The sequence below is a fragment of the Canis lupus genome, chromosome 20 (genome assembly GCF_011100685.1).
Source record: "Canis lupus familiaris isolate Mischka breed German Shepherd chromosome 20, alternate assembly UU_Cfam_GSD_1.0, whole genome shotgun sequence".
NCBI classification, from domain to species: Eukaryota; Metazoa; Chordata; class Mammalia; order Carnivora; family Canidae; genus Canis; species Canis lupus.
In genome coordinates this window covers 3867466-3893718 of record NC_049241.1, presented here as the reverse complement: position 1 = coordinate 3893718, position 26253 = coordinate 3867466, and the positions used below count along the sequence as shown (strand labels likewise).

The 26253-nt window shown below is 54.2% G+C and overlaps 1 protein-coding gene across 4 annotated transcripts in view; it reads right to left on the bottom strand.

Moving 5' to 3' along the window:
* The window catches only part of FBLN2 (fibulin 2), a 97900-nt gene extending 71889 nt beyond the window's left edge, over positions 1–26011 (bottom strand). For 3 of the 4 annotated variants that reach the window (XM_038565527.1, XM_038565529.1, XM_038565530.1), the window contains exon 1: positions 14368–14458. The gene's annotated coding sequence lies outside the window, so the exon portion shown is untranslated. Of the gene's footprint in view, positions 1–14367; positions 14459–16464; positions 16572–25767 lie in introns of those variants that run through there. The other variant, XM_038565528.1, reaches the window with a different exon arrangement.
* Between the last annotated feature and the right edge of the window lie 242 nt (positions 26012–26253).

Here is a 26253-nt window from a genome sequence, read left to right as displayed (position 1 = left end):
AACTCCTGATAAACTGGAAGACTCTGAACCCCTCTTCTTTGCTCATATTGCTATCCCAAACCATGGTGTTCTCCCTTCTGAATTTCCGAAGACCCAAATCCTAGCTCCTGCTCTAAGGCTAAGCCCCAAGGGTAGGTAGATGGACAAGTGGATGGATGGATGGATGGATGGATGGATGGATGATTGATGAGCAGGCAGGAGGAAGCAGATGGATGGAGGAAGAGGTGGGTCAGTGGATGGATAAGTAAACCAGTATGTAGATGGATAGCTGATGAAGAGATGGATGGGGGAATAGACAGATGGTGAACATAGATAAATGGGTGGATGAGCAGATGGCAGATGGATGGGAAAATGGGTCTATGGATGAATGAGTAACCCAGCATGTGGATAAATAAATGTCTTATGGATGGGCAGACGGGTGGATAGATGGGTGAGGAGATGGAGGATGGATGGGACGGTGGGTTAATGGGTGGGTGTATCAGTGTAGGAATGAATGGCTGAGAGGCAGCTCAATGACTATGCAGGCAATGGATCAGTGGACAAGTGGATGCATGAATGGTAGGCAGGTACATAGGTAGGTGAGCAGCAGATGGGCAGATAGAGCTAGGAAAGTTCTCCTGATGCTCAATCAGCACTCTTCCCAGACCCCGTGAAAAACTCTAGAATAAGCCAAAGGCTCTCCTATAGGCCAGCATCTCAGACAATTCTTGGCCATGTTGAATAGCTTGGAAGTATGGCCCTAGAGTCACAGTGGCCTACATTCTCAGCCCAGCTGAGCTGACTCCCACTGTTTGACCACAGGCCAGAGACTGGCCTTCTGAGCCTCATTTTCCCCATCTGTTAAATGAGAAGCACCATGCTCGGGTATCCCTGGGTGGCTCAGCAGTTTAGCACTGCCTTGGGCCCAGGGCATGGTCCTGGAGTCCCGGGATCCAGTACCGTGTTGGGCTCCCTGCATGGAGCCTGCTTCTCCCTCTGCCTGTGTCTCTGCCTCTCTCTCTCTCTCTCTCTCTCTCTCTCTGTCTCTTATGAATAAATAAATAAAATCTTCAAAAAAAAAAAAAAAAGAGAGAAGCACCATGCTCTCCTCACAAGATGCTGTGGGATGAAATAAAGAACCATCTGCAAGAGGCTAGCCCAAGACACGGTACAGTCAGAGGTGACAATAATTTCCATCCTATTAAAAAAATGTTTCCAGGCTCTAGAAAAACAAAAGGAGGCATCTTCCCCCCATTTTGTAAGATGAGGAAAATCCTCACACCAAAAGCAGACATGGGTACTATCAGCAGAGAGAAGTACAGGCCAGTTTCACTTATGAATCTAGCTGCCAAGTCCTACATAAAATACCATGCAATGGAATCCAGCAGCACATTACAGAGATAATATGCTGTGCCCAAACAGCATTACCTCAGGAATGCAAGGGTAGTTCAATATTTTAAAATCAATGCAATTCACCAAAAGAAAAATGCTATAAGGTCATCTCACTAGATGCTGGGGGGAAAGCATCAGTAAAATTTGACATTCTGTGATTAAAAGCTCTTTACTGCTCCTCCTGGTAAAGAGGATCACCTGCCAGGCTCCTATGGAAATGGATTCACCCCTCTCCTGTCCCAGAAAATAAACTGGCCTTGGGGGGATTTAATGCCCCCCCACCCGAAGGAACAGGGAAGGTGGGATTTTAGGGACCGTAGTAGGCCAGAGTAAGATAAATTTTTGGGAGTCCTCCAGAGCCTCCCAAATCTTGGCGCAGCCTCTAATCCCACCTTCTAGAGTTGAGCCCGGGGTTCCTTCTGTGCTGAGAAACCCAGCAGAGACTGAGCTGCTCCAGGGAGCTCCTAGGAGTCCCCTGAGAGGGTCCTGGACCCGGCTCTCACCCTATCTCTAGGCTCTGGCAGACATTCTCTTGCTTTTTTCCTTCCTTTGATATAAGAGGTGCTTTCAAGGGAAGCCTAAGGACCAAGGGTCCCTTCCACAAGAGCTGCATATACGTGAGGTGAGAAAGCGCTCGTGTGAACTGGAGTTTGGGTGTATGAGTGAGTCTGTGCACACACTCGTGTGAAGGAGGGTGAACTCATTCATGAGGATGTGAACTGTAAGTGTAATGGAGTGGCTGTGTGTGCAAATTTAAGTGTGTACGACTGCATGAGGAGGTATGAATGTGCATGTGACTGTGTATGCGTACGAACACACAAACCTGTGCACACACACACACACACACACACACACACACACACGTGCTGGGCCATCCTCCTGTGGTGAGTCCCACCCCCTTCTCCAGCCCCAGCCACTGCTCCCCCAGGCTCCTGACCATCCCTCTCTCTCCACCTGTGTCCCTCCCCCTCGGCCCAGACCAAGCTGTCTCCTCAGCGCCCCCATGACCTGCCTCCTGCTCCCCACCATGTCCCTGGCCCCACCTTGTTCAGAGCTCCAACAGAGCCCATCCAGTCCTGCACCACTTCTCCAGCCTCAGTGTGGACAGCCCTGCTGATGTCACCCCACTCGGGGCACGGTCAGTGCCCAGGACGGGCTCATTCTGCAATCAGCCACACTGAGGAGATCCCATCGCCTGGCTAGCCAGATAGGATGGCCTTCAGGGGCCAGGACTGGCAGGGACCATCTTACACTGATGTGTCTGTCTGCTTATGTCCCCAGCTGGACTGTGATCCGAGGCAGGGACCCTGCCCTCCTGCTCAGCCCTGACCTGGGTCTGGGCCACTGCCGGCACTCAAAGTGGGGGAGGGGGGGTGGAGGAATTAATTAGTGTGTGTGGCCCCAGCACAGGCCTGACACAGAACATGGGATGAGTTATAAATGTGAGTGTCACTCACAAACTCATCCCAGCAGGGCCTTCGAGATTGTCAGAAACTTGCATGAGGTCACCTGGCGAGTCACCGCCTACACTGGGAGCCCCACACTGTAACCACAGGTGCACAGGAGCCTCTTCTCACATGTCACCTTTCTAGCCTCATGACTCCACAAGGGGCGAGGGTGGAGTGGAAGGGGACAGGCAGAAAGAGACAAGACAGGAAGGCAGACAGAGAAGCAGAAACCAGAAGCCAAGCAGACAGACAAGACAGGGACAGACCAGAGGCGGATGACAGAGACGAGCGGACAGGGCTGGCCTGCAGCAGCCCTGGGCTCCCTTGACCACAGTGGCACGTGGAAGGAGGCGCCAGCCACGGAAACCCTGCTATGTCCTCGGGCTTTGCTGCACTGGTGCCCCTATTTATTTGCATGGCCCTGAAATTCAGGAATTTCTCAGGGCTGCCAGCAGGGTGGCCCAGTGTGCAGCAAGTAGGGGGTCTGGCCCCAGCTGTGGCATAACCATCAGGAGCCCCCCAGGGCCCAGAGCAGAGACAGGCAGCACGCAGGGCCAAGCTCCCCAGGCTGCTGGGTACTGCAGACGTGACCCTCCGAGAAAGTGTGTCCCACGTGCCCAGCCAAAGCAGCCTCTCCACAACACCCAGGAGCACCCGGGGGGACAATGCAGGGACCCCAGTGTCACTCCTGGCAGACAACAGGCACTGAATCCTTGTTCAACATTTTTAAAAAGGACTGTCCCAGCTACTCTTAAATCTTCCATGGCTCCTCAACTCTGCCCTTTCCTTGATTCTCTCTGCCAGGCCCATCCTCCTTCCCCTTAGCAAACTCCTACTCATCCCTCAAGGCCCAGCTCAATATCCCCTCCTCTGAAAAACCTTCCCTTGGAGTTCAAAGCTGCCTTCTTTGACCTCCCTGCAATCTGTACACGGAGTGTCTGCATCCACACAGGGTTCACAGACAAGAGAGACACAAAACACGAGGGTGAGACCAAACCCTCCGAGAATAACAGACTCAGCCCGCGTCCTCACCACTTGGGCTAAGTGTGGTCAGGCTAGAGGTCAAGACCCTACAGTCCCCACCCCTTCTCTCAACTCCCTATTAAACTATGAACTACCCCAGATGTTGAAGAGCCGTTGTTACACATTCTGGAACATCCTCATACTCCCTTTGGGATGGGTCCACCATGTGACATAGGAACAGGGGAAGAAACAGCTACTTGGTTAGATAGAACAACCCAGTGATGCTCTGGAGACCTCCAACCCCTTCTCCCAGCAAGAAAACCCCAATCTCCCTCTGGGGAGCCACCCCCTCCCAGGCTACATGGACCACAGGATGGCCATCTCTCATCCACAGTGACTGTCACATGGGCCCATGCTGAAGCTTCTGAGCTTATAGGAGTGAGCCACGTGGCAGAGGCTGTCTGAGGATAATGCAACACGGAGAATGGAGACACAGTCCTGGGGTCATCTCTAGAGCCCCTGGATATAGCCAAGCCTGCAACTGTACCCTGTACTTTTTTGTTACATGACTTTTTTGCTGAAATTATTCTCACCTGTGATCAAAATAATCCTAACACTTGTGATGAGAAAGTAAGATGAGCAACCGCGTGTCTGTTGCTGACTTGACTCCAAGAATGTTTGTCTCTGGAGTTAATAGAGTCGAACTCTGCAGCAGGCACCTCCTGCAGGGTTAGTCTGCTTCACACAGGGCCCATTCTCAGGGACCGGATGGAGACAGCCCACAGAGCCATGTCACTATCACAACCCCGCTGCCGCCACTGGCCACAGCCCATTGGCCCAGGATGGACGTGTCACCCAAGCTGGGCCAATCAGAGCTCTTCCCCGGGATTCTGAACTGGAACTAAAAGAGCATACAAAGCATCTCTAGTAGAAGAGACTGGGAGCCAGGAGGCCTCTAAGCTGAGGGCAGGCACATTTAAATCATTCTGAGAACATCAACCAGGCTTGTAGAGAAAAGCAGAGACTAAATGAAGATGGGGGGGATCCCTGGGTGGCGCAGCGGTTTGGCGCCTGCCTTTGGCCCAGGGCACGATCTTGGAGACCTGGGATCGAATCCCACGTCGGGCTCCCGGTGCATGGAGCCTGCTTCTCCCTCTGCCTGTGTCTCTGCCTCTCTCTCTCTCTCTGTGTGTGTGACTATCATTAAAAAAAAAAAAAGAAGAAGATGGGGTGTAAGGCAGGCTTGGCGGCATCAGAGACCCTAGCTGTAGCTTTCTCTGGGGCCAGCGGGTCCAGGTCTTCCCTGATGATGCACTGGAGCCTCTGCTTCTCCTGAGCAGCCTCAAGTGAAGCCCACGTGAAGGTGAAACCTCCCACTGCACGGTACACAGGCCCCATCTGAAGTGAGGAGCAGGGTGCGGGGGGCGGTGGGGAACCATGGTGTGAGACACAGTCCAGGGCATGTCTGGGCTACCATGCCGCATGCTGAGGCCCTACCATCCCAGTGAGACCCCTGAGGTCTGGAGCCAAGGAGGGGTCATGCTCCTACCCTCTGCACAGGAAGCCACTGCCATGCCTCAGGAGCATACCTGGCTCAGGCACATCCTGCCTTGGGATCACAGTGGGGCATTGCAGGGACAGGCAACTGACGTCACCATTTCCTTCCCATGGCCAGCACTCCCTTAAATGAGTCTCTCTCACTCGTCAGGGTGTAAGGTCAGCCACTCGGTTCAAGAAAACAAGTTACGGGGGGTGAGGGCAGAGGAGCACTAGGGCAAACTGTTCCTCTCGCTGGGGCATGCGGCTAATTAAGGGCCTGACCAGCCATGAGCATGAGTGTTATCAGTATCACCCATGAGACCTATCATTAATGACCTCTGCTCACTGCACTTCATAGCTTACAGATGGAATCTAGCCCACCGAGCCAGGCCTAGATTGCCCACGTCATTCAAAGACTGGGCCCAGCCTCACCTCGCAAGCTACCATCAACCTCTTCCCTCAGCACTGGAGCCCTGGCCCTACACCCCCCACCCACAACCCCCTGGCATGGACCCCAGGCCACTGGACACCTCAGAGAATGCCCCCAACCCCTGGCCTGAGAACCAGGGACTTGGGTCTCCAAGAAGACATCCCTGCTGGAGGGGCAGCAGCCTCCCATCACAGCCCTGCCCAGCAGGAAACATGCCAGTGGGGTCCCCAGGAGATGGGAGGTGTGGGATGGCCTGCCAGAGGCGTCTGTCCAAGGGCTAGAGAGGACCATGCAGGATGAGCTCAGATCTCAGGAACAAAGCGTATATGACAGAGGCCATGGAGAGTAATTATCCCCCACCTAATCTCTTTCCACCAATCAGGATCACAGAGAACTCTCTGTGGACCGCTGGCGTGCCCTGCACATCTGCCTGCCACTTGCCACCCTTTTTTTGTAACAAAGAAAGGGCAGGTCCCACGGCTCGAGGCTGAGGCAGGGAACAGAAGTACAAGGGTTCAAAGCCCTGCGTGGCTGCTGTTAATCTTTATTTTCCTGGCTATTGCTGATTTGGGGCAAGTCTGATTTTTGCCTACAGCTGTGACGAGAGGTCTCCTTTGAAATAAATATAAGTAAAACAGGGAAGGGATTTAAAAAATATATATATACTGTGTATAATGTAAAGCCACCAGAGGTCGGAAGATACAGCAGAAAATGTGATAGTGTTGCACTGATCATCATGTATCAGGAGAGGAAGCCAATACCACTGGCTTTTTTCCCCAAAGAAAGGACACGAGGCCCCTAAGGGGCCTGCCTTCCTCAGCCCCATGATCTGAGAACAGCAGTCAGAGACTCTGAGGTGCCCATGGCTGGACAACACTTGAACTATTCTGCTCTGAGGACATGCCAGGGGAATAGATAAAGGACGCTGAGATGCCCAACCAGCACCAAACCACCACGAGGACAGCTAATCTCTCAGCTCCCGAGGCCCAGGGGGCTGACACAGAAACCACAGGGAAGAGCTGTGGCCCTGGGGGGGAGGGGTGCGCTTGTGTGTGCACACATGCCTGTGGGTGTTGGGGGGGCAAGGAGGGTACAGTGTGGTTGTGCCTTCAAGGGATTGGCATGTCGAGACCACCCATACTCTGATCCCGAGCTGGCCCTGACCCCCAGAGGTCCTGTCCCAGTCAGCCTGTCCCACGCATTCCCCAGCAGGCTGCACTCTCCTGCTCAGAACCCTTCCCTGGCTCCCTGTGACTCGGCCTACAGGCCCCAGACTCATTGGGGGCTGGGGAGGTGTTCTCCCGGGGTCCTGAGAGTTCTCTACCACAATGTTTTTAATGTGGTGCTTTCATTGTGAGGAGTCATTGAGAAGAACAGAATTTTCTGAATCACCTAACACTCACTTGGTGATCAAAGACACAGCTGGGAATTCAAGACTGGGATGGGAGACCCAGGCTGAGGAAGGAACCCTGGGAGGCTTATCAAGAACCCAGGGCACCTGGGTGGCTCAGTGGTCCAGTGTCTGCCTTTGGCTCAGGCTGTGATCCCAGGGTCCTGGGATCGAGTCCCACATTGGGCTCCCCACACGGAGCCTGTGTCTCCCTCTGCCTGTGTCTCTGCCTCTCTCTCTGTATCTCTCACGAATAAATAAATATAATCTTTAAAATAAAAAAAAAAAAAAACCCAAACTGGTGTGTCCTGACCACAAGGCCATCTTCTCAATGATGAGGAGAACAGAGAAGGAGGACAGGAGTGTGGGGTCCTGATGCTCAAAGAACCTAGCTAGCATGTATTAGTGAAGTACCTGCCAAAAGCTGTGTTGGGGCTTTTTCCTCAAGTCTGCACACCAACCCTTCCGGGCAGGCCACTACCAGCAGGCCCATTTTACATCCTTAGTAAAGCTGAGGCTGGGACACAGGACTCGAGCTCGGGCCAGGCAAGCATGCCAGCACCCCCATGCCTTCCCGGCCTGGGTGGCTCCTCACCCTACTGGCACTCCACAGGTCAGGCCCTCTTCCCACATTTCAGGCCACTCCTGGCCATCAAACAACAGCACAGCCAGAAGGGCTGTCCCCACTTTGCAATGAGGAAATTGAAAGATTGAAGCCCTAGCAGGTCAGGGTCTCCTGAAGGCAAAAAGGCCTCCAGGGGCCAGAGGCGGCCATCCCACTCCCCAGGACATGGGTGCTCCCTGCCCCCCACATTCTGAGCCAGGCTGTCTCCCAGCCCCGGACGGGCAGGCAGCACGGCTTCCTCACCAGTGCTGTGACCCGGGTGGCCTACAATACAGCATCCCCCACCCCCAGAAAAGCTGGGCTCCCCACCCTCAAGGAAGGAAATAACCTTCCCCCAAACCAGTACTTTCTCTGCAACAATCTCCATATATGAGAAGACCGAGGCATTTTTGCAATGCTTCCAAATTCCAATAACTGTGAGGACAATGGTGTAAAATGACGCATGGCTTGACCTGAGAGGGGCCCCGGGAAGGGACCAGACCGGGGGAGGTGAATTAGCAGTGTGTGCGTGTGTGCCAGTGGTGCCCGTGATCAAGGGGCAGCCCATCCGGAGCAGGACCTGGACGTGGACAGACCTGGCTCCCGTTCCAGTTCTTCTTCCTCACTTGCCATGAGACTGCAGGCAGGCACGCCTCTCTCTGGGCCTCAGTATCCTGACCTGTGTCACCCTCTCAGGCCTCCCACCTACCATCCTGTCCCCTCCAGTCCCACCTTCACGGCTGGACTGCCCAAGGGACCCTCTAAGCATCTGGTCATGTCCCTCCTCTTCTAAGAAATGCCCCAAGACTGCCCATCTCCAGTTCACGGACCAGGATTTGAGGTGCTCCGTTGTTAGGGTTCAGTCTGCCAGCACAACCCTTACCTCCTGCCTCTCCTCCAACCCACCTCTCCAAGAGAAACTGGGTTTTCTCCTGTTCTGGTGTCTACCTCACTTTTTACCTTCACATCACAGTGCCTGTATCATCTTCTCCAGGAAGCCCTCCCTGACCACCGCCAGACTCAGCTAGATGCTTACCTGGCTGTCAGGACCTCTGCGCTCTCCTTCAGGACAGCCCTGGCTGAAGCATGTCAGAACTGCCTGTGTGCATCTCTGGGGCCCGCAAGTTGGCACGGGAGGGACAACAGGCCATTCCCACACCAGAGGCTACTGTGAGCACCCCAAAACCATGGGCACACATCCCTGGCATGGATGTCCAGGGAGCCACTGGCCAGGAACTGTGACCCCATGAGCCTCTCCCTGGCTGTTCCCAGCAATGCTTAGCCATGGTTCCTAACCCTCCCAGAGAAAGGCCACAACTCCACTACTCCCCACTGCCCCATAAGGCCAAGTGCTAGGCCCCAGCAGCTCATGGGTGGGGGGACTTTAAAATCTCAATCAGAGCTGGTCCCTCCCTGAATGGAATCTGTATCACACCCAGAATAAAAATGAAAGCCCTCCCGTGGCCCCTGGCCTTGGCTCACCCTCCAGTGGACCTCCTTGCTCGCAGGGGTCCTGACTTCCAGCTCCTCGAGGTCATTTGTATGTGCTGTGATCTCTGGCTGGACATGCCTACTCCACCCGGGTGTCTGCTCCACTGACACCTCTGATGCTCTACCTAAAACATCCCCACCTAACTCCCAGTCCCAGGCCAGCGTTGCCATCTCTTCTCTGCACACACAGCCAGCACAGGACACCGCAGCGAGCACCCACAGGTTTCCTATCTGTGCTTCCCGCCAAAAAGCAGGCTCTGTGGGGGGCAGAGGATGTTGTCTTGGTCATTGTCTTATGCCCAGCACTCAGAACAGTGTCCACTACCCAGCGGATGCTCAATAAATACCTGTTGAATGAAAGAATGAGCGATCTCATTTCCTCCTTCCATTAACCCTAACAGAGCTGGGACACCCATTTTACGGACAAAGAAACTGAGGCTCAGTGGGGTAAGTTACTGGCCTGATGGGAGCACAGCCTGGGAGTGGCAGAGCTGGGAATCTGAATCCTGTAGGATGCCAAGGTGGGGACTTGGCTGCCCCGGCTGCCCCCGGCTCTGGACCTGTCACCAGTCTCCCCACCAGCCAGCAGGGCTGACTGGGGAAATGGTCCCGGAATGGGATGGTAAGTGCTACGGTGCCCACGCCAGGAAGCGCCAGCAGTCAAATCACCAGAAGGAAACACACCCACAGGAAAAGGGGGTAAGAAATGGGGAGAGAAAGAAAGGGTGGGTTTTTTCTTTTCTTTTGTCCATTTGCCAAGACTTTGCAAAAAGTGACTTTGTTACCATCTAATTTAATCACAGTGGAAACTTTTGTGTCCCACGCCAGGAAGACGTCTGTTCAACCACCAGATCAGTACCGCAGGGGATTTAAAAACTATCCTTAAACACTTCCACTTAAAACTCACAAACGAACAGTCCCCCACCAACTGCCCAAACGCTTGGTAATGTAATGTTTTGAACAGGCAATACCGTCGCACGGATCAAGCAGCAGAAAATATTTTAAAAGGCACAAAGTGGGAAATGTCATCTCAGCCTTACACCCTTGACCCCTGTCTGCCACCCCAAGCCACCCCCAGGTGACCACAGGTAACCACTGGCCCCTGTTCCTCCTGCTTCTTCCCAGGCTTTGTTTCTTTCTGCACGCACAAGCCAACGTGAAGCTGTGTTTCTTACTTGACCCAAGAGGCGGCATAAGTTTTACAAGGCATCTGGCACCTTGTTTTCTTCTCTTAACAGATCCTGAAAGACCTTTCCACGGAGAGCAGCCTCCGTTTTTTACAGCTGCATAATATTCCATGGTGAGGCTGTGCCGGCATCTGTCACCCTGAGTTTCAAACGTCTGCCCATAGACCTTCTTCTTCCATCTGCCTGTAGCTTCTCAAGGGTGAGGACTGTGCCCTAGCACAGCCTCCTGATCTGATCTTACTCCAGAGGGTGTCTTAAAACAGAAATCCAATCTCATTGCTCATTCCGTCAAAACTTTTCAGTAGCTTTCAGACTCCCTGCGTACCTCCTCCTTTGCTACCTCCCCTCCGTGACTCACCCAGCCTCCTCCTTTTCCATCCCGCATGCACACCTAGCAGGGTCCCACCTCAGGCCCTTTGCACTAGCTGTGCCTCCTGCTTGGCATTCTCCCTTGGCACTCTGGTCTCAGCTCAGAAATCCTCTCCCGCCGAGGGCCCTCCTTGCCTCCCTGGATTTGGTTACCTTGCTGATTTAAACGCCTTCATAGCATCTGAAATCAATTCAGTTCATCTCTTTACCACCCGAATCACCCCACCCCACCTCACCCCTCTAACTAGAATAGAAAGTACATGGGAGCAAAGTTTCCCAGCACCCAGAGTCCTGTCACAAGCTGGAACTGCATCCCAGGCCAAGGCCTTTGGCTGGGGGAGGCCCCTCAGAGTTCAGGCAGCCTGGGAGCGGGGCTACTCAACTGCCTCCTGGACACCGCATGAGTCCATCCTCTCCTCCCCACTTCAGGACCATGAGCGCTGGAAAGCTCAAGATCACAATAGCCACTCTACAGAAGGGAAGAGTGAAGCCCAGGGAAGGGAGGGACCGGCCCTCTGCACCACCTTGCACAGCCCTGTACCTTCTTCCCCAACAGAAACAAAAACCTCCAGGAAGTACAAGGAAGCAATCAGGGCTGCTGCCCACCATCCCCAGTCACTCTGGAAGCCCTGGTCCTCATTCAGTCAGTCAACAAACATCCAGGAGGCTGCACATCACAGGGGTGGGAGGGCACTTCACCACTTATATCAGCCACATATGTGTGCTCACAAGAAAGAGCACAGGGTCATGGAAGCTGGAACTTAAAATAACGCAGCAACAGCCCCACCCTGTGCTATCCATCAAGAGGCCACCCAAGGGAATGGGAGCTGGGAGCCTGTCCTCCACCTGAGTCTCTCCCCGGTAGGCATCTTGTCCACCAATGTGGACCAGGGGCTTATGGGGAAAATGCTTACACTCAGGGCCCACAAATGCAAGGCCAACGTGAAATCTGGTGTCCAACAGGCCGTGCTGTGATGCACCTGAGATCATGTAGACTTGAGACTCAGCGGTCTTTCCCCCCGTGGTCACAGGCTCACAGTGAATATGACTGTCAAGACTACGGCAGAAAACTGTGTTGAGCTTTCAGGCTCATGAAAAGGAACCTAGGGGGTACCTTTTAATGGCTGGCTCAGCTGGTGGAGCATGCAACGCTTAAACTCAGGGTTGTGAGTTTGAGCTTCATATTGAGTGTTGAGATTACTTAAAAATAAATTAAAATCTTTAAAAACAAAAAAAGGAATCTGGAATCTGAGTGGTCATTTAGGCTGCAAGAAATCTTCTTCCCTTTAGGTCCTGAATCCTAGCTCTACCCTAACCCCTGCAGAGACTGCAGTTTTGCTTCCCTGGTCATTCCACAAGCATTTATTAAGCACCTACTGTGTCACGTGGGGGACCTGGCTCAGGGAATTTGCCCAGGATCAATGAGACCAAGTCCCTCTTCCCATGGATTCATTGAGAGAAGGGCAAAGAGCTTGGCTTTAGGGTCAGAAAAATCGAGGTTGAAATTCTAGCTCTACCATTCCCTTGCTAGAAAACTCTTTCTGAGCCTCAGTTTCCCCATCCATCAAATAAGGTAAGAATGTGACCTTGCAGAATCATCGACAGGATCTGGGAAGAAATGTAATGGTCAAGGTCTGGCTCTTCAATCACTGCCTTCTTCTCATGGGGGATCCCAGTCCACTGTCCCCCACAGCCCAGCAGAAAGTGCCTACCATCATCACAAAGATGCACTGTGGCCCAGGCCCCTGGCGTGCCCCTCAGTGCTCCAAAGAGGTATGAGGCTCACTCAAGGCTTTCCCAGCCATGGCTGAGGGGACTAGCATAGGCCCCTTTGGGGTGGGCAATGCAGTAAAAATAGCCCAGTTTATACAGCAGGCATGGCCAACACAGAGGCCTGTGTAGGCCAGGTAGGAGCTGAGAATGTACAAGCAAGCCTGGTGGGGACTTTGGCCACAGGATGCTCCCATCCCAACCCCCAGGGGCAGCACAGGGGGACAGGGGACCCTGAAGCTGCCAGACCTTGTGATTTTGCAGGTAAAGATGGAAATCCGAACTCTTAGGTGAAACCGGACAATTTGTAAATGCTGGCAGTTAATTAAACATTTAAAGATAATAACAACACGGTAAGAGCCAAACAAAACATACAGAGCCAGTCAAAACCAGGGCTGGCAGGTTTGCACAGAGTAAGATTCTTTGATTTCACCCATCTCCTGCCCCCTTCCTCCTTCTCACAGCTCTGGGTGCAGGAGGGAAGGGTGGAAGCTGAGGAAGCAACAATTACAGGTCCCTCCCTCCTCCTGGTGGGAATCTTCACCCTCATTTGCATGTGAGGAAGGTGAGGCTCAGAGTCCCATCATTCAGCTACAAATACTTGCAGTGGGGCTGGCTCTGGGAGGGGCCTAACCAGTCCCCTCATTCAAGGGGCTCTGCTGATGACCAGCACCCAGATCTTTTTTTTCTTTTTCTGGCCTCTCATAGTGACACCTGCTGGCTCATACCAGCTTTGGCTGAGTCCAAGTGCAGTCATCTCCTAACAGTAAAGAAAGAGCTGCTTGGGATAGCAGGGTGGGGGAAGGGGAGGGCACGCAGGGGTGATGAGGAGTGGGGAGGCTGCTGGCCCCTCCCCGTGCTCCCACAGCCTCCCAGTTCCCGCGGCAAGAGAGCCTAAGCCAAGTGAGATCCCCCCAGGCCTACTGGGGCTCCCGCACACTCAGGCTAGCGGGGACGGCTATGCCCACAGAGGTGGAGTGTCAGGGCAGCCGCCCGCGACTACCAAGCTGGTCTATGGGACTCCATGTGCAAGATTCAGTGTGTGAGGCACTGTTTGTTACTCCAGCTATGCAAGAGACACGTGTGTGACACATGTGAGATAGATATGCATGTGCGATAGACACATGTGTGGCACAGGCACGCGTGTCAGAGACACACACGGGTGTAAGTGAGACATAACTGCTTGAGTGAGAGGCGTGCCTGTCTAGGAGGCGCCCGTGTGAGGCACGTGTGTGCAAAGGGACGCGTGTGGGAGACGAGTGTGAGAAGCCCCAGCATGTGTACGAGAGCGGGGGCGGGGGCGGGGGCTGTGAGCATAGGACTCTGCGACTGGGGGGACGTGGTGACAGGACGGTGGGTGCGCCCAGGCCGCGGGTGCAGGAACTTTTCTTGGCTTGGGGGGGGCAGTGTGACGGGAGCGGGGAACTGAGGGTGCGAGCTGGACGGTGGGGGTGCTGACCGACCGAAGGAGCCCAGGGCAGCCGGACGGGGGCGGGCGGGGGGGGCGCGGGGCAGGCGAGCGGCAAGGCTGCGGGGGGCGGGGGCGGGGGCGGGGGGCTGCCCGCGGACCCCGAGGCCCCCCGCCCCCAGGCCCGCCTCAGTGCGCACATCCGTGCAATGGGGCCAGGGCCGGCCGGGCGCGCCCGCGGAGGGGCGGGTGTGGGCACCTCGCGGCCCGGGGCGCGCATCGCGGGGCCGCCGCACCGTCGGGGCGTCCGGGGCCCCCGAGGCCGAGCGCGGGGCCGGCGGCCCGGGGGGGAGCGGAGGGGAGGGGGCCCGCGCGGCGAGGGTGGGCGCGCACTCACCGGGGCGCTCGGGGGTCCGGCCGCTGTCCGCCCGTCAGTCCGTCCGTCCGCCCGGCCGTCGCGCGTCGAGAGCCGCGAGCCCCGCTGTGCGCGGCGCGGGGCGGGGCGGGGCGGGGCGGGGCGCGGAGGGCGGAGGCGGCCCCAGCCCGCCCGCGCCCCTCCCCTGCCTCCGCCTCCGGGGCGGGGTCTGCGCCGCCGGGAGGGGCCGAGCCCCGCCGCCCTGGGACCGCCGCCCGCCCGCGCCCCCCGCCTCGGGCGAGCCGAGCGCCGCGTCCGTCTGTCCGCCCGGCACCCCTCGTGCCCCGCCCCGACGCGAAACTCCCTTCCACATCCCCGCCGCCTCGGCCAGCCTGGCCCTCAGCGTGCCCGGGGCGGGCGGTGTGACGGGACCGGAGGTCAGGCCTCTCCATCCCGCGGGCTTCCTACCCTGGGAGCGCCCACGCACACCCCGGCCCCCTGGCACCCCGACTGCCGCCCAGGCCCTTGGGCAGAGGGTCCCCAGCCCCGCCTCCCCGCTTTGGGCCCATCTAGGTTCATCCTCTTCCTCAGCGAGCGCACAGGCTGGCTGCCTGTGACCCCTGTATGACCTCAGCCAAGACCCTTGAGCCTCCTGTCTCTTGAATGGGTTCACTCTGGTCCGACCTGTGATGGGGAGCCGGGGAGAACTCCGTGTCATCCCCACAGCGCAGGCCGGGTAGGGAGGGGGAACTCTGCCAAATGTAAGCTAAAACGTTAAGGACCGTGTCATCCCCGCAGTTGAGGCAGAGTGGGGCATCCCACAGTCTGACTAGGAGCCAGACTGGAAAGAGGCCCTGTGGGGAGCAGGCTGTTGGCAGGAGGCTACCTCCCTGGGCCTTCCAACTGGACAAGGGCTCAAAACCCCATCCCCAATACACACAAGTGAAACCTTTAGCCCCAGAGAAGCCCAGGTGAAAGGGGGACTGGCCCTAAATGCAAGGGCCCTGCAGGCACAGGGACCCCAAGCCCCCAGTCCTCTCCCCACCCCTGTCTTAGGGTTCTAAAGGCCATCAGCCCCTAAGAGAGTCACAATCCAGGAATTCTGTCCTTCTGTCTGTCTGTCCCTCTCTCTTTGCCATCTTCTACTTCTCTTTTTATTCTGGCAAAAGTCACAATAGCATAAAATTCACCATTTTCGCCATTCTAAAGTGTCCAATTCAGTGGCATTTAGAACATTCACAGCTTTCTCTCCTGTGCTCTCTTGGCTGTGCCATCTTTGTCTGGATGTGTCTGTGTGTCTCTCTGTCTCTCCGTGTTGCTGTGAACCCACCTCCATCTGTACTACTGGGTACCCCATTCAGATGGCCTGGTCTCTGTCTCTCAGGGCGTCTCACCCTTTTCCCACTTTGTCTCTCCTTTCTGTGTCCCTAATTCTGTTTTGAGGCCCATCTGTCTCTCTGTATTATTCTACCTTCCTCGGTCTCTCTCTGTGTGTCTCTCATGAATAAATAAATAAGATCTTTAAAAATAATAATAATAAATAAAAGTACTTTGAACAGAGCTTAGCAGAGGGGAGTGCTCAGTAAATGTCTGAGGAGTGGGTGACAGATTGAATCCTTCCTTCTGTCAGCAAGGGAGGAGGCCTGGGGCATAGAAGGCACTGGACCTTGGCTCCCTTGCATCTAGGTAACTCACTGCCCCCCCCCCCCCCCCCCCCCCCCCCCGCCCCAGGAGGCTTACGCCCACCCCCATCCCCCACAAGTCTCCAGCCAGGAGGAGAGGCAGTGAGCCAAGATTTGGCCTCACCTTGCAGCCTGGGGGAACCCAAGGCCTAGCCAGCTTTCACAAGATAAAGTGGAGACACTTCGCCCATCAGCTGTTATCTGAGCTGCAGAAATGGCCAAGGCAGCTGACTCCTCGGAGTCCTGCCATGGCTGTTATCTCAGATGGAGCGCACATCACCCACCAGGAATTTGGGGTCTGGGGCCTGGCCAAGACATGGCTAGAGGAAGTTCCAGGCCGATAAGGCACAGACAGTGCTCAGAGTGGGCAGTACAGTTATTCACATCAGTGTCAATCTCATCAGCAGCCCCCCTCCCCGGGCACCAGGGCGCCAGGGCTGACGGGTACAGAACACACCTGTACCACCTGGCAGGCCAGGCTCTGGAGGAGACGGCTCACTGGGCTTCCTGAGTCTGTGTCCTCACTCCGTGGCCTCCAGGAGGTCACTGCACCTCTCCCAGCATCTGAAAAATGGGAATAACAATAACGATAACACCCCATTCAACAATAGTGTATGGTCTAGGAGCAGTGGCTCTGGAGCCAAATGGCCTTGATTTAAAGCCACATTCCCCTGTGTGATGTGCAGCAGGTGGCTTCAGTTCCCTGGCCTCAGTGGCTGGTCTATAAAACATTTTCCTGCCTCATAGGATTGTTTTGACATTAAGATTCTTAGGGCAGAGTTTGGCACGTGATATGGCCTCAATTAAATGTTTGTTGTTGTTAATTACGCACAGCCTAAACCAACGTGAGCCAGCAAGGTGCCCCAAATCTTCCCACTCACCTGGATGCAGACAGCACAGGGCTGTCCACTCCTTGAATGATAGGCCAGGACTCCCCGCCAGAACTTCCCCTGCTGCTGCTCCTGAGGGTGGATGTGACACCCCTTCCTCTGCAGCAGGCCCACTTACTCATCGCTTGCGCCTCCCCTGCAGCATCCTTTACAGCCACAATGACTGGGCAGTGCGAGGCAGCTGTCTGTCCCTGGCCGCAGAGGAAGCTAGGAAAGTGGTTGTCTGGGCCCAGCCAGACCGCCAAAAGAGAGAATTGCACAATTACAGAAAAGATGTTAAAAAATGATGAGGCAGTGATTTTCAGACAGAGGCTCTCCTCACCTGGAGGAGGCACTACCTGCCATCCTGCTGCCCAATGAAGACCCAGGGCAGCAGCACCCACACCCGAGCTTTAGAACATGGCAGTCCTTGGGGCGCCTGGCTGGCTCAGTTGGAGGAACGTGCAACTATTGATCTTGGGGTCATGAGTTCGAGCCCCACTTTGGGGGTAGAGATTACTTAAATTAAAAACAAAAAATAAGGGCACCTGGATGGCTCAGTCAGTGAAGCGTCTGCCTTCAGCTCAGGTCATAATCTCGGGGTTCTGGGATCAAGCCCTGCATCGGGCTTCATGCTCATTGGAAAACCTGCTTCTCTCTCTGCCTGCCCCTCCTTGTGCTCTCATTCTCTCTCTCTCTCTCTCTCTCTCTCTCTCTCGGTCTCTCTCTCTCTCAAAATACCAGTGTCTACATTCTACTCCAGAACGATTAAATCTGAGTCTACAGAGGGTGCAGCCAGGAATCACTATATTTTCAAACCCAAGTCAATTGTAAGGTACTACCAAGTTTGAAAACTACTGCTTCAAGGACTTCCCTCTGGCTTTCTCCTTCCAGCTGGGCCTTTCCTCAAGGACAGACCAAGGAGATGTGCCCTTCTGGAGCCCATAATGCTTCACACCAGTCCTTGGAATTCCCTACTCCAGTGGCCCGAAGCCCCAGTGTTTCTGCTGGCTCCTTCTACACATCTCTCCCCACAGGAGTGGGCCAACCATATCATCAGCAGACATATTCCAGGCCCAAGGGGTGGCCTAAGGGTAGCTGCTGGCAGGTGATGTGAATGGAGTGCACAATCAGTCCTTGGAACCCAGGGCAGGCCCTCTCTGGTCTGGACCCCACCTAGTTCTCCAGCCGCATGACCCACGCACACTCCTGTCTTTACTCTTCAACCCAGCAAAAAGTCGATTATATACCAGGAACTTCCCCGCCTCCCTGCCTTTCTGTCCACAATGAAAACTACTCCATCTGGGGCACAAACTATAGCCATGCCCCACTCTTCATGTGGGAAACATAACTGTAGATGTTTTACACAGACCCCACGGCTGCCTGGCTAAGGGCACATCCCCAGCCTCCCTGGCAGCCAAGCAGGAAGTGCGAGGCCATTGAACGGGAGCAGAAGCAGTGTGGCCTCCCCTTCCCTCCCCCCTACCTGCCGGTGACTGGCGGATACAGAGTTGGAGCAGCCACCTTGCATACCAGGAGGAAGCCGTGCTCAGGTGCAAGGCAGCCCTGAGCATCACGGAGCCACCATACCAGCCTGGATCCTCCCATGAAAGAGAAATAAGCTTTCAAAGGCATAAGCCATAGTCTTCTAGGATCTCTTGGTTATAGCAGTCTAACCTATACTCAGCTAGTAACTAGCAGTGCTCTGTGAACAAGTCGTAGACAACGTTGTATGCACCAGTCTTCCATGGGAGCTCACGGTCCAGAGCCCTCCGTGAACACCTGTGCTAACTACATCTGGCAGCTACCAGCTACCAGCCTCCTGAGCGTCCTGTACCACGCAACCCTCCTCTCTTGATTCTGAGTCCATGTGCTTTGTTGGGATGGAGTTGATCCTCCCTTCCTGGGGGGAGGGAGGGTCACTGGCCCAGGTGAGCTCCTCTAAAGTAACCCACCCAGGGAAGGAACTGAAGGGAGGGAGCCTCTCTATTTAAGGCAGGCTGTCTGCATCGGAGCCTGGGACAGAGGTGCTCTTCCTGCTGCATCGCTCAGCTGTGCGTTCAAGCCTGTGGCATGGAAACCACCTCTTAGGAAAACCTGCTGAGAAGGAAACCAGCTCAGAGAGCAGGGAGAGAGGATCTGAGAGAGACAGCTTTCTGATGACATAACGTTTAAGCACCTGATTATCGCTTGGCCTGCCCAACCCACCTCTGGAGTTTTCAGCTACAAAGGCCCATACATTCCCATTGGGGCTTCAGCCGATTTAGATTGGGGTTCTGTTACTTGCACCCAAAACTCTTGGCCAGTAGAATTTGTCTCACTTAGGCAATGTTACCTACCGAGTCTGGCGCCTGCACTTCCGAGGCTTGCTTCAGATACTAGGATTAGTTCTCCACTGAGGATCAGATTTTATGATGTCTGGACTCTCCCCAAAGGCACTTTGTCTTAAATAAAGGGGACAATGATTGGAATGAAAAATAAAGTCATATCTGTTAACTGTCCACTGTGCACCAAGCATCTGAATAGGCACCTCATATTGATTCATTCATTTAATCCTTGAAACAAGCCTAGAGATGCTGGATATCATTACCCCCATTTTACAAAGACACAGGCTCAGCGGCATAGCCAGGGCCCCTGCCCAGAGCTGTCTGGCTCCAGAGTCTGTACGCTCCTCCCCGCCCTTGCAAGGGAAGGTGTGGAGCACATTGCATGGGGCCATGGGTTCCCCTTCCTTGGGTATGTGAGCCAGGACCCAGTGACCCCTGGGCAGAGCAGTTGGAGGAGCTGAATGAAACATGCAATGGGGTGTGTGGAGAAAAGAGGTGGGAAACCCATTACAATTTTTCTTCCACTCTGGGGCTTCTCCACATTTTCCCAAGCTGTCTGCTGATTGCAGGAAAGCTGCCCAGCCTGACGCTTCCCATCTGGGAATGGTCAGCCCCTACCTCCCGAGGCCCTGCTCACTCTGCTCATTTGTGACTCACCCCCGCCCATCTCTCTGCCTGGTGTGAGGAAATCTCTGGCACTTCTGAAAAGTTCTGGTCACCCTAGACAAGACTTGGCTCAGCCTTGCCGTTCAAGCCAGCTCTCTTGGCAAAGGGCAAGGGCGAAGGGGCCAGGGCCACTGAGCTCAGAGGCTGGGATCTCCCCCGTGGGCTGGAAATCTAGGCCGAGGGGGTCTCAAAGCTCCTTCCCTACTGGTGCAGCCCAGAGAGGGAAGGGATTTGTCTAAGGCCACACAGTGAAGCCCTAAGGAGCTGAAAGGGGCGCCTAGGACAGCAACAGCAGCCCAGAGATGTGAGGCCTGGTCCCATCAAGCCTCTTGCCAACTCTGAGCCTCAGTCTTCCCATTTGTGAGATGGAAGAGGCTGACTCTGATCTTAATACATAAATTAGGGAAAACAGACAATAGAACATTTAACACCAGCAAATCTACCTTCACAAGAGGGCCTCTTCCAACCACTTTTGTTCTCTACATACTTATGTATATATACGTGAATTAGATGCATGTGTGGTCGTATGCATGTGCAAATGTACACAAATCCTTTTTTTTTTTTTATTTATGATAGTCACACACTATCATAAATAGAGAGAGAGAGAGAGGCAGAGACACAGGCAGAGGGAGAAGCTGGCTCCATGCACCGGGAGCCCGATGTGGGACTTGACCCTGGGCCTCCAGGATCGCGCCCTGGGCCAAAGGCAGGCGCTAAACCGCTGCACCACCCAGGGATCCCTGTACACAAATCCTAAGGAGCATTTTATTCTGCTCCATTTTAATGTGATCTGTTGTAGCCATTTTTCTACATCAGTAGCTTATCCACACAGTCCCTGTCAGCAGGCACAGGGTATTCCACTGTCTGCTATCACTGTGCTGTATTTACCTGATCGTTCCTAGTTTCCTTTATCATAAACACGAATTTGAAAAACATCCCCGAATCTATATATTCGGACACTTGTCCACCTCCAAGAAGTTGTGAGGACCAAGGGCATGTACATTTTTAAATAGGGGCTCCTGGGTGGTTCAGCGGTTGAGCCTCTGCCTTCGGCCCAGGTCGTGATCCCAGAGTACTGGGATCGAGTCCCGCATCAGGCTCCCTGCAGGGTACCTGCTTCTCCCTCTGTCTGTGTCTTTTCCTCTTTCTGTGTCTCTCATGAATAAATAAAGTCCTTTAAAAAATAAGTACTTTTGATATATAACCGCTCAAGGACTCTGAGAGAGTTTCTTTTTTCTTTTTTTTTCTTTTTTTTTTTTGAGAGTTTCCTCCCAATATGTCAGAGGGTTTGTTCACACACTCACCACCACCGGGGGGTCTCAGTCTTAGGGATGTTTACTCGGTCTGTTGGGTGAAGAGGGTATTCTGTTACTTGAGGTAGACCATCTTTTCAAATGGTTACTAACTGCTTGTGTCTCTTCTGAGAACTCTTGTACGTACTCTTCATTCATTTTGATTCTTGAAGCATTCATCTTAAGCTCCAGAATTTTTTTAAAGACTTTTATTTATTTATTCATTCATTCATTTATTTCAGGGGAAGGGGGGAGGAGCAGATGGGGGAGGGAAAGGGAGGAGGGAAAAATTCTCAAGCAGAGTTGTGTTGAGCCCTAACCTACAAGGGGCTCCCTCTCACCACCCTGAGGTTGCAACCAGAGCCGCAACCAAGAGTCGGCCACTCAACCGACTGAGCCACCCAGGCACCCCTTTAGCTCAACGACTTTTTTTTTTTTTTTAGATTTTTATTTATTTATTAATGAGAGATACAGGGAGAGAGGCAGAGACACAGGCAGAGGGAGAATCAGGCTCCCTGCAGAGAGCCTGACATGGGACTCGATCCCAGGTCTCCAGGATCACACCCTGGACTGAAGGCAGGCGCTAAACTGCTGAGCCACCCGGGCTGCCCTCAACAACTCTTTTAATAATTCTTCATGTAGTAGGAGTGTTGGCCCTTTGTCTTTTGAGTACGTGCAGCAGACACCCCTGTTTTAACTTTGGTGCTGTGTTTTCTTCCATACGGAACTTGTGAAATATGATGTAGCAAGACCTACCAGTAGTTTCCTTTGTGCTTCGAGAGGCTTCCCCATTCTAAGGTAAACGTAGTAGGCTGCCTATATTCTCTTCCAGCTCCTTTTCACAGTTGTCCATCCATCTTTGGTTCATCACTGCCCTTGCTTCTAACCCCAAGACTCCTGGCCACCCCATCCACACAGCTGGTGGCTGGCTCCTCCAGCACACGGCCTTGTGGTGGGGCAGAGATCTCCAGTAATTCCTGGAAGCCTCCCCTTCTAGGAATGTGCAGAGGGAAAACATCTCTGCTTAAATAACAAATCTGGGCCTCTGAGGCTCCGAATAATCTCTGGTTACCTGCCAGGGCTTGCCCAACCAGTGCTCAGGTATCAGAAAGTTTAGAATAATGGTGATTAGCACTGCCAGGAAGAGGCACCACTCAGATCTCCTGCCTCAGGCAGCACAGGTGCCTGCCCATCCTTCTGGATGTACCATTCCGTTTCTGCTGAGGCCACCATGATCTGCCCTCCACAGTGGCTTGCAGGATCATTCCAGCAAGACTCGGGCCTCCCCGCAGCAGAAAGCTGGGTGAGGGCTGCCCCTCATCCTGCCTGAAGCTTTCAGGAGCTGTGTCACATTGTGACATTCTTCATCCCCATCCTCCTTACTTTCCCATTTCTCGTAGCAAGTGGCTGAGCTATACTGGCCTGAGTTTCTCCTGCCTTCCCCTGTTTCCTCTCACAGTAATGTCCTTGCACATCTATCCTGTCTTGGCAAAATTCCTGTGGGCTTCTTGACAGACCTAAACTCATGCAATGATAAAGGTGGTAACGGAAGTCACCACCATGCTACACATTTATGAAGCTCACCTACACCCATCTCTCTTGCATTCCTTTGCATCACACTGGAGTTAAACACTGTCGGTTCCCATTTTACAGAGGAGAAAGGTGAGGCTCAAAGACAGCTGAGCTTCAGTCCAAATCCAGGCTCTCTCCTTCCTGTCAGGAAGCTGGGGAGAGCCCTGTGGCCCCCAGAAGTACCAAGCTCTTCAGTCTGGGAATCCCAGTCCATAGCATTTCCCTGGGAGCCACAGCTTGGGAGGCTCTGTGTTTTCTCCTCCAACTCTGAGACCCACACGCCCCTCTAGGACAGAGAAATGTCAGGGGGACAGGACCCAGAATTCCCTTCCCCAGGTGGAAGGAGCCCAGGTCACCTCGCCCCAGCTGAACCCAGAGGAAGGAGCTGGAAACTCAGCTATGGGATAGGAGGGCAGGCAACTTTAGGTGTTGACATAAAAGTCTCCAGCACACCAAGAGATGACTCCCTTCTTCCCTTCCAGGTGTGCCCTCTGGAGCTCCAGACTTGTCTGCTTTTCCTCAGTCAGAGCCCCCCCAAGGCTGCTACTCTCCATGCTGAGCTGCCCCAGCTCCTCTGCTATACTGTGGCCAACTCAGCCTGTCCCCCTCTCCTAGAGCTGGGCCAGCAGCTGAGCACAGGACCTGGGGGTGGTCTGCACAGCTCAGAGAGATGGTTCACCTTCCACGTTCCAACATTTAGACTTGACCCAAGGTAGGGGTGACTTATTAAAGTGGCAACATGCACTGACTCCAGGGTCTGTCCACTTCCCAGCTGAACATGCAGAGCTCCTGGCCTTCGTGCTAACCCCACTGGGCTCAGGAACCTGTGAGGAGGCCAGCCCATCTGTCCTGAGGATCTACACTGAGCCACCCTCTTGTCTCTTTTCCAGCCTATGCAGTTCTCTCTGGAACCCACCAGGCCTCTTCTTCCTTCCATCCTCCTTACTGAGGCCCAGATAAGGCAGCTGGCAGGGGACTCACACTCCGCAGCACACCAGCCAGCTGGCTCCAACCCCAGGAAGCAGAGAAGGTCCCCGGTGAGGTGTGTCTTAATCCTGCATCTCCATCTGTCCAGGCCTGGCCTCCTGTGACACTTGGGGTATGAGCCCAGTCTTGGCTCTAAGTCCTTGATCTCTGCTCAGCCTGACCCCCACTCCCGCCCATCAGGCTCTGTCCTCTGTCTACCCTTTGACCCCCTATCCCCACCCCATGCAGGGATAGTGTGGTTACAAGTACATATTCTGGGGCCATGATCCCTGGGTTTGAATCCCAGTTCCGTCACTTACTAGCTGTGGGATCTGGGAACCTTCCCTCCCTGTCTCGGTGTTCCCAGCTATAAAATAACCTCCAACCACCGCGAGCTATCGAGCTATCGTGGGGACTAAGTCCGCTAATATATGGAAAGTGCTTCAGAAGTGGCTTACACGTGGTGAGTGCTCAGTGAGCACGGGCTAATATTATTATTCAGTCAGCAAATCTTCCCTGCACACCCACTTGGTGCCAGGCATGGGGGTCCAGCTGGAGGGCAGATAGCCCCTTGCCCTCAAGGAGTGGCACTCTTGCAGGAGACAGGAGTTCAACGTCCTCACCAACAAACAGCAAGAAGCACCCTGAGGAGGCCGTGCAGGGCAGGGTGTGTGGGGTGGTGGTCAGTTCACAGAACCTGGCCCCCAAGGGCTGGCTCCTAGTTGCACGATGCCTGGGGGAGGCTCCAGCCTCTCTCAGCCTCGTTTCCTTCTCTACAAATGGGGATATGGTGCCTAACTCATCAGGTTCCACGAGGGGTCCCGTGAGTTCAGAGGTAGGTGGGCAGGACTTCTGCAGGGCCAGGCACACAGTAAGTGCTCGAGGACCACGCTCCTGGGCGGGGAGTGGAAGCTGAGGAGCCCTCCGAAAGAAGGGCTGTGGGGCAGGATGTGGCAGGCCGTGGGCTGCAGGGATGAGTTTGGTGTGTATTCTGAGAGCAAGGGGAGCCACTGGAGGGTTGTTTTTCTTTTTAAAATTTTATTTATTCATGACAGACACAGAGAGAGGCAGAGACATAGGCAGAGGGAGAAGCAGGCTGCCTGCAGGGAGCCCAATGCAGGACTCGATCCCAGGACCAGGGATCACACCCTGAGCCAAAGGCAGATGCTCAACCACTGAGCCACCCAGGCTGCCCCCACTGGAGGGTTTTAAGGGAGCCCCCCACCCGGAGGACACGGGTGGTAGAACCTGGGTTGGAGATGATGGGGTTCAGATGGGTGTGGAGGCACAGGGAAGCAGTAGGATTGGAGAGATACCAAGGGGAGAGACTGTGTGCTCCCACGGGTGTCTCCCCAATGCCAAAAGGAGCATTTACAGTATGTTTGTTTGCACCGGGTTCAAAAACAGCCCGGACCAAATAACAATCTGAGGTTTATAATCTTGACAAGGCCTTGCAACTGGGGAGGGCCTGAAAAGGACGTGGCGTTGGGGGCCAGGACAGGGAGGGGCAGGGATGACCTCCCACCACAAGCTACTGGCTCAGGAGGTGCCACTGATTAGCTGGAGGAGGATGCTGGTCTGGACTCTATGCTGCAAGTCACAGTACCCTTGACTCAAACAGACTAAAGCCCAAAAACAGAGATACTGAATTCCATAAAAGAGTAGAGGGATGGACTTCAGGCATAGCTGGATCCAGGTGCTCAAATGTCTCCAGGTTTCTTTCCCCTTGTCCCTCAGATCTCCCTACGAGAGGTAGGGACTCTACCTCTCCCTCCATTTTCTGCCAAAAACTCTCTTCTAGTGAGCCAACCTCCCAGGAGCTCCAGCCTACAACTCTTTTTTCTTTTTTAAGATTTTGTTTATTTATTCATGAGACACACACACAGAGAGGCAGAGACACAGACAGAGGAAAGGCAGACTCCCTACAGGGAGCCCAATGCAAAACTCGATCCCAGGACCCCAGGATCACGACCTGAGCTGAAGCCAGACGTTCAACCACTGAGCCACCCGGCTGCCCCCAGCGTACAATTCTTTAAGTCCAGACAAAATGAAGCGCTAGTCCACTCACCTTAAAGTTCTCTCAGATTGGAGGAGCTTAAGTCAGGTGCCCAGGCCTAAGCCAGTCACTGCAGCTGAGAGGAATGGGCTGTGCCGATTGGGTCAGCCCGCGTTCCCTGCTCTCTCCTAAAAGTCTGAGGGGTAGGATGAACTTCTACATGGAAACCCGGGGCTGCTGCCAGAAGCTGGAGAGGAATCTGTGAATGGCCCCGACAGGGTGGGTGATTTTCCAGCCTTGGACTTAGAGTTGATTTTGTCTGTATTCGATTCAGACACTGTCAGATAATAGCACATATTTTAGAAACATGTTCCCTGTAAAATCCCCAACAGTCACGAGGGGACTTGGTCAAGCTCATCAGTGTTTGGCTCTCAGCCAAGGGAGACCCCGGCCATCCAGCCAATGAAAACCCAGAGATTCCTGAATCACACACGTCATGGGCTCACACCTGGCTGGGTCCCCAAGGCCAGGGACTGCGCCACCGTGGAAGCAACGTGG